This window comes from Diadema setosum, chromosome 4 (genome assembly GCF_964275005.1).
Source record: "Diadema setosum chromosome 4, eeDiaSeto1, whole genome shotgun sequence".
In the NCBI taxonomy this organism is placed as follows: domain Eukaryota; kingdom Metazoa; phylum Echinodermata; class Echinoidea; order Diadematoida; family Diadematidae; genus Diadema; species Diadema setosum.
In genome coordinates this window covers 46,079,255-46,088,279 of record NC_092688.1, presented here as the reverse complement: position 1 = coordinate 46,088,279, position 9,025 = coordinate 46,079,255, and the positions used below count along the sequence as shown (strand labels likewise).

At 36.1% G+C, this 9,025-nt stretch overlaps 1 long non-coding RNA gene across 1 annotated transcript; it reads left to right on the top strand.

The window, feature by feature from the left end:
* Positions 1-2,013: 2,013 nt before the first annotated feature.
* LOC140227527 (uncharacterized) lies at positions 2,014-5,400 on the top strand. Its single transcript, XR_011901057.1, has 3 exons — positions 2,014-2,200; positions 3,727-3,890; positions 5,293-5,400. It is a non-coding gene; the product is annotated as an uncharacterized lncRNA (long non-coding RNA).
* Positions 5,401-9,025: the final 3,625 nt, after the last annotated feature.

Genomic DNA, 9,025 nt, shown 5'->3' with positions numbered 1-9,025 from the left:
TGAGAGAGAAAATATCGCTTTTACTTGAGCTTGACGATCGCATATTTACTGTCCTGCTCACCACCAACTGCATTTAGTGATACTCCTGATAGCTTTGTCCACCTATCATCCCAGCAGTAGATCTACTGTATAGCTTCCTGAGTAAGCTACCAAAGGGATACCTCATCAAGTATCAAGAATCAAAAAGAATACAGACTAGGTACCTCAGTGAGAATGTGCATGACAACTTGAAAAACTGATAATGTGAGAGAATTCTCTCAAATGAAACTGAAGAGAGTAGTGGTAAAGCTGTTTATTCTGAAATTGACTTTGCTCATGGATGCTCAAGGTGTTTTCAATGATGATGTTGATGCCGTCATGTCTACCTGAATTGCACAATAATGCAGAGCTCCTTCAAATGTTACCAAATTAGTGCGAGTTTGCAAACATGTCATTATTGTATGTAAATTTAGAGTAGTTGCTCAAAGTCTTACAAGTAACTTCTATGCACTGCCAGTGTCAAAGCCTTATCCATGTTGAGCTTTTGCAATTTGTAAGATCAAAGCTCCAAAACTTTTCTGTGCACAATACTTAAAAGCATCAGGTATCATCTAGATTATATCTGTATCACACATTTGCTTGATCATCATGTTAGTTGAGGATTAAAAATAAAAAATAAATATGAAAAAATCACACAAAGTCCTGCCCGCTGGTCTCAAACCAACACTCCAACAAAGTGGTTTGACACCCACCACACAACTTAAACTGTATTTTCCTTCTTGTAAAGTTTATGGCCTACCTCGTGGGAATCAAACGTGGCACATGTAAATTACAATTTTATCCAGTTGGTATGAAAACATCAACAGAGTCACCTGTCATTACATATTGTATTGTTTATCCTGCGTAGCGTCGATCATCAGCTGATCATTGATGTACAACTGTGCTACTGCAGTGAATGACACAAAAATGTTGCTGTTACTGGAGAACTTGAGTAAAATGTTTCAGTTTCAGTTCTATTAAATCCTTCTTATGAATGAGAACATGGCTGATGGAGATAAACATCTTAAACCTCTCTCACTAGTCTCAGCATTCTCACTCTAACATTTGTAACAAATTCATCTTTGCACTGCCACTGGTTTGTGAAATTATGTTTGAACTTTATGAGTTCCTAAATTTACTCACCCAACATTAGCTTTGGAAAAGAGAGCCTAGCTCAGATCTGTGAGCTAAGGTCTAGCTTCGAGACAAAATGCCCGTTGCAGCAGACGCTTTGGGAGCTCTGTGTAGTTCGAGCGAGGGATGTACCAACAACCTCACTCCTCTGTCTCCCTAGGTCCTGGCCGAAAAGTTGTTGAACCTAGTTTCGACCAACGGCGGTGAAATGCCCCTCCGCGGGCATCAGAAATGCACGTCAGGGGCAATCTTGCGCTAATGAATCTTCTACCTCTCCAGCTCGACGTCAAGTTCGTTTGTCACTGCCATTTTCCCGACAAACTGGAGAAGACAACTGGTCTTTTTAGACCTAGTTGCGTTCCTTAAAGACCGGACACATCACAGCGTTTATTCTACTGTCTGTCTCGCAGGAACGTTCAGCTCCGATAAGGTGATTTGTATGCGACAAGATGATTGAACCAATGTACAGAAAGGAAGGCACACAGTTCTGTTTTAGTGCACGGTGTGTGTTGTAGATTTTACAAGATCGCTCGCTACATACACGCAATGTTACCCACAATGCATTTCACGTTGTTACAACTTAGCCTCATCTCCGCTGTTTTCCTCCATCATTTCACAAGAAAACAGCGTCAATTACCGTAACTCCAGCAATACCCAACTTAAATGTCCCTGTAAAACGTTGATCTACCATGCAAGAGTCACCTTTTAGACACAATCAAGATGTTCCTTTTGATAACTTGCTGATATCGATATAAAAATAAAGAGTGAGACTGATACAAAGCTAAATCTCAAGCTGACCTCCAACCAACTCCACTAGCACTGTACTGCATCATGAAAAGGCAGTGTCAAAGCTAGTGGTGATAAAGAGCTGCAGCTGTACTTTTTATTGGGAATTCCCATATTATTCTTCTCCAAGTGACAATGTTTCTGTAGCCAGAATCAATGCTGCTCTGTTTTCTCCATGATATCTACCAGTGTTGGCCTAAAATCTTCGTGTTTTCAACATTTTGGAACCATCAGACTCAAACCTGGGGCCAGAGCTTAGCATGTGAGCAAGAAAATAAAAGGACCAACAGACCTTTAAATTTTAAATACTGGTTTTTTCATGGTACCTTCTTCAGAAAAGCACCTGCCTTATTATTGGTTAGCTATGTTCTGTTTGGTAGATTATCTGAGTTCTAAGAGCTAAAGTTCAGATTGGATGAATGCAAACAAAATAGGGCAGTATTAAAGTATTCCACACAAACAAAAGTGATGTGGCTTGGGACATAAAAAAATATTTTTGTGTTCTAATATTTTTGTGTTCTAATATTTGTCTGTTTGAGTGCCTTTGTCCAAGCTCCTTAGTCCAGTAATGCAATTCCTGTTAATGAGTGTTATTGTGTACCAGTTGATGAAATTTAATTTTGATGGCTACCAGTAGTAGACCCTACTCTCTAAAATCAGTTTTCATATGCTAGATTTAATAGTAACGTGTTACACTGGAAATTGCCTCCCTGATGTTACCAGGGAGGTCTCACCTCCCTGATGTTACCAAGGTCAAGGTTCTACACATTGTTCTCCCAGCTATTTGAATTTTCTATAGAGTAATTTAAGACCCTATTGATTGAGTGTATATCATTTTAGAAGTGGCTGTGAGAATTAACTTTTAGTGTGAAATTGCAATGACATTCTACTAACTCAATCAAGATACTGTGACACTAATTGGGTATGGTAGTGGAGTTTCATAGATTCAGTTCCATGTAATGGTTTGGATTCTGATAGGCCTATCTATATGAAACCCATTATTTTTAATTTCATTTCACACTGAATTAAGATAGGAGTAACAGGATAGAGCAAATGTAGCATAAATGTAATTTCTCTAATTGGTACCAGGGATACCCAAATCACAAATGAAGAGCATGTATTGCATTGAGTAGTTATGCATGATTATATATGACCACATTAGGGTTTGTAGATAATGCTTTTGAAGATATAAAATATCTAGCTTCTTCTCTGCTTTGTGTTATTTCCAGTAGATTCATATGTTTTTTTTTAGCTGTTTCCAGTTATTCAGTATCATGACATGTGTTATATTCAGTATGCATTCCTCATAACCATTACTGTATTCTTTGTCATTTATATTTGTCACAAATGGAGAGATATACCGAATTGTAAAATCAGAGGGCATACAACACTGTCATAATTTTGTTGAGTTAAAAACTTGCAAACTTTAGAATCATAAAAGCTGTGTTCCCTCATCAGCACCAATACATACTATTCTTGTAGAATTGTAGATTAGAAACGGAAAGTGTTTACCAGTACTTTTAGCTGATGTTACATTATGAGTGACCCCTAGCTGTTATGGTAAGTGTCAAATTTTGTTTTGAATGTTTTGTTTTGTTTTGCTGCTCATTTACTGTTTAATATCTTGACCAGCTGATTAATTGTCATAAGCTGAATATGATTCAATGGAAATTGTTATTGTTATTATTACTATTATTATTATTATTATTATTATTATTATTATTATTATTGTTATTATTATTATTATTATTGTTATTACTAGTGTTATTATTGTCTTTTATTATTCAGGGACAAGATGGCTCAGCATATATATTCACATTATGGAGCTTTGCAGATATGATACTGTGACTCTCACGGACCTTGTTCAGACGTCACTGCAGCAATGTCAAGGCACCGGAAAGCTGTCCGCTTCGTTTCCTTGCTGGCAAAGCGTTTGATAGAAGAAGGGAAGGGTGAGGTTAAAGTTCAAACTTGCTGTGTACATCTCCTCCCAGCAGATTAATCATCAAATATACAGATCATATGTTTTGTTTTGCTTTGTTTTGGGTTCTAAAGATGCATAGAATCTGAATGCAATATATGTTTACATCTCTTGACAGGGGCAGTTCCAGGAATTCCATAAAGGGAAGCTAGGCCCCTTTACAAAATTGAAGGGGTGCCGCACACCCCCCTTTTTCTTTTTTATTCATTTTGTTGTAACAAAAAATAAAGAGGAGGCGCACGCCCGATGTGCCCGCTTCTGGATCCGCCACTGCTAGAGCTTCTTAAGTGAGCTGGTATTGATTCAAAGTGATCATGTCTTGAGTGAACATATAAAGTACAGTCAGTGTCACCTAGACAGAGAAAATTCAATTCAATTTAATTCAATTCAATTCAATTCGATATTATTGTCCGTTTCTGGATATTTGTTTTGTTTGCATGCATACCCAGTTACATCGATACATTATACTTTATATATTATAGGCCTACTATTATGAAGAGTTTGTTTACAAAAACAGATAAGTCCATATTTGTCAAATGGAGATATTTGCGATTAAAGGTCAAGAAAAATAAAGAGAATAATAAGAAAATTTTTGAGTGAGCTGGTATTGATTCAAAGTGATCATGTCTTGAGTGAACATATAAAGTACAGTCAGTGTCACCTAGACAGAGAAAATTCAATTCAATTTAATTCAATTCAATTCAATTCGATATTATTGTCCATTTCTGGAAATTTGTTTTGTTTGCATGCATACCCAGTTACATCGATACATTATACATTATATCTTATAGGCCTACATATGAAGAGTTTGTTTGCAAAAACCGATAAGTCCATATTTGTCAAATGGAGATATTTGCGATTAAAGGTCAAGAAAAATAAAGAGAATAATAAGAAAATTTTTGCTTCTTTTGAACATAATTTCAAAAATACACCTTTATATGTAGTGACCAATATATCATTTAAAAGGTATTATTTTGTACTTTATGACAGAGACCGTACTTCAAAATCTTCAAAAATGGACTTATCGGTTTTTTGCAAACAAACTCTTCATATACAAATGTACACATATAACATAGATACATAGACATGATAGACATACAAGAAATATACAGCAAAGAGAAATATAAACTTGAGAGATCTGATTCAGTGAAACACCTCCATATAAGGTATTCTATTATGTATACAAAATTCCACAAGTGAAAAAAGGAGATAAACTTGTGAAAAAATCATGTTACTATTCTTGCTTGTTTCTTCCACTTCACCAGTGATTATATGCAGACATAAGGACCTAAAGTCAATTAATATTACCAAATTAGCCTGGAGATATATTGAATCTAACCAATTTTTGCTGATATGTTTGATCTTCCCATCAGAACCTAGGACCAGTGTGGATAAGAGGGCTATACTCAAGGCAGCTGTGTGTTCTCTGCCCCCAGGAAAACTGAAGAAACAGCTCCAGAAATATTGCCCCATTTATTGTCGGAAGTTCCAGAGGTGTGTCTTCTGTAGAGTCTTGTCCACCAGTTTGCTTGAACATACTCGGTCTGCATTGCAGTGAGCACAAAATTAGCGATAACTTTATATGAGTGTAATGTTTGTCAAGATATTTTCCTTATTAATGAGATATATTTTTATTATTTTTTTTTAATGTGTTCTTTGTGTTCTTACTGCAAGAAATTTAATGATATTTATTTGAATTTATTCATATACTGTATTGTCCAATCAAAATATTGTCTATTAAGTGTTAATGTGGGAGTATATGCTGGTATATCAAAAAGATAGGCTTAACCCATTGAGGACAAGCTTTAAAATATCTTGCCATAGCACACTTTTCCAATACATATTTGCCCAATTGTACTAAGGACTAGTATTTAGTGGGTTAAATGGGCACTGTCATATCGTGTCCATGGATGATGATGTCTCCCCCCCCCAAAAAAAAAAAAAAAAAATAATAATAATAATAATAATGATAATGAATAATTAAATAAATAAATAGATTAAATCAACAAAATGAAAATAAAAGAAATAAGAAATAAGTAAAATAAAACAGTGACAGTATACATGAAATGTCAAATTTTCAATTCATCTACAGATGCACTAACCCATAGATCAATAATCCATGGTAAAAAGTGATTTAAATGATCAGATATTTTATTCAAGCGGCCAGTGCTTCTGTCTGTCATCACAGTAACACTAATGGTACATCTTTGGGACCATGTCATCTTTATTTTATGTAGCTTTATCGAACTAATGCTGCCATTCTATAAAATTTCAAACTGTCTGGATGCATGATTTGAAGAATACATTGAAGGTGTATACATAAGAAGTTCAAGTAATACACACAAGCTCTAAAATGTTATTTGTCTTCAATGTGCAACAAGTTTTCTGATACTGGTAGGTGGTTTCATTGGACAGACAAAGTGAAATTGTGACAAAAAAAAAGAATCACAGTTTATGAATCATTCAGGAACAGTAGCTCTTGTAACTGAGGACTAAAAGTTGATTGAAAGAAGGCACAAAGTTTTCTTTATGTTTGAAACAATACTAGATGTTTAAAGGAGGCAAGAGAGCAGTGTGGCATGGGCAGAAAGTTTAGCCGTGCAACCCCAGACTCCCCTCACAACCTCTACACCACAGGTGGCAGCTTGCAAGATATCCAGAGTGGCATACAATTGTCGGCAACTCAGCAGAAACAGCAGCAGTCAGGCAAGTGTAGGGTTGGATAAACTTTGTTGTAGCAAGTTGGAAGAGCTGTTCTGTTTTTTGCTGCCACAAAGACTATAGCTTATTATCCATGGGGTGACAAGACCTTGTATCTCAATTGGCATACTATCTATAATACTTCTGAACTCAATTTTGAATATAAAAAATGCTAATATGAGTTTTAAAACAACAGTTATCGATGTAACCCAAAACAATGCATCGACGTCATTTGACGGGAATGCTCATGCTATTATGCAAACATGTTGCGAAAACGAAATAGATTTTTTGCTCTCATATAAATTCATGATTTTGAGATACAAGATACATATATTGTCACCGCATGGACATTATGCTAAGCATTCACTTTCTTATCATATTGACTTTGCAGTCTCATCTGACTTTACTTTTTGTGCTTTTCCCTTATTTGTATTTTGAAGAAAGACTTTTGTAGCATCATTTTCCCCATTTTTCTTATACATAGTATGTTTCTTCCCTGTGTAGCTTCAGCTTTGTGGCATATTACTGTATACGCCATATATTTCGCTAGTCTAAATTTTCGCGAATCGGGACTTCCCGACAATTTCGCGAGTGGTTAAATTCGCGATCGTGGAGTCCTGAGCTGAACGGAGAAGTGTACACGTGTACCTCCCTTTCACATCGGGATCAGAGTCAATGCTTTCGCGAGTCTTAAATTTTGCGAATAGCACGCGACTCGCAAAATTCGCGAAAATAAAAACCTCGCGAAAGTTGATCATAATTTGTCCACGTTTTATGTATATTTTACTTTATTAGAATAGATTCTCCAAGATGTAGCAGATTTACCAGTTTCTATCCCAGTGGCATTAACTTGTTTCACTTCTCCCATTCTCTTCTGTCATCCAGCATCAAATCTCATGGCTGTTACATACAATGCCAGTAAATACAAGGATATCACTGAATTACAGCGCTGGTGGAAAAATGCAGTGGTATGTATGTTGTCTCACTCTGCTTGTCCAAATTGGTCAGCTTGTGTTACTCATGGAGATATTGGGTGCGTTCGAGCGCTTGAACGTTCCTAAAGTGTACCGTACCGTACTGTACCGAGCCAAAAGTGGACCACTTCCTGATGTGCTCCAAAAGCGTACCAAAAGTTTGCTGTAAAGCATGCGCGTATCATGCGCATACGTCACAATGCAAAGACATCATTTTCTTTGTTCAGGACAGTTGTAAGTAGTTCAAGCGCCAGGTGGATGACATTCTTGCTACAAAAATGTGTGACCTTTTCTAAAAATAACTCATGAGGTATGCTTTCTCAACAGAGCGCTCGAACACTTCAAATCTGGCACAGTTCGGTACGGCACGCTTTGGTTCAGTTCGCTTTGGTTCGCTTTATAGCGCTCGCACCCACCCATTGTCTGTAGGCCCTATGTGGAAGAATATATGGAGAACTAGAATATAACCTTCTATAGGAATGGCTCTGTCATCCAGTGGGTTGGTTTGCTATATACTGCTGCTGGTTTTTCTTTCTTTCTTTCTTTTTTGAGTAAGTAAAATTATGTTTTCAGTCAAACCATAGGTCTTTGCCAAAATTTGGCCCATTATATGGAATTTGTCATTTTTTTAGCCTTCTCCCATGGAAAAGTTTCAAGGTCAGATCTGAAGGGATGAGGTGTCAGTGAATTCTTAAGTCTTGTGTGGGTTCAGTTTGTATTGCTTTCCTTTTATTTTCTGAAGGAGATTGGAAATGTAGCACAGCCATTTTTTTTTTTCTGAGATCACTTTTCGCCAAGTTATGAAATATAAGTCTACAACAGATTGAACAGAAAAAGTGAAAGCCTAGCTTTAATCATACATTGAACATTTAAAATCCCAATGTTGATTTGTATTCTAACACCAGAGGGAATTTATAACAATGAGTGGCAATTTGATATTTCAGTCGTAGATACATTTACAATAGTGAAGTCTAGATTTTTCTGTACTGTTCATGATGTGTTGTATACATTACTTAAAGGTACTGTTTGCCTTGGGAGCAGTGATATAAACAATGTTAAAGATATCACTCTTTATGTATATGTGTAGGTCAGTTGTATCACAAAACATCCTACCATATAAGATTTTGGCAATAAAGTGTAAAATACAAGGAGATATCACTATTTTTCTCATTAAACCATAACTATAGACTGTTTAGTCTGGAAACATTTTTATTATAACTATTGTTCACATTTTGACAATACTTAACAATGATTATACTGGTTCAAATTTTTACATGGGTTGTTTCTATCCCTAACTCACATATTAGAATTGTTTTGAAGCACTGATGCTGAGTTTTTGTTTCAAAAATGGTAAATTATGCGTTTAATGAGCCATTGTCTTCTATTCGTGAACAGACTAAAAGGGACAAAGGAAGTGACGCTGCAGAGTTGT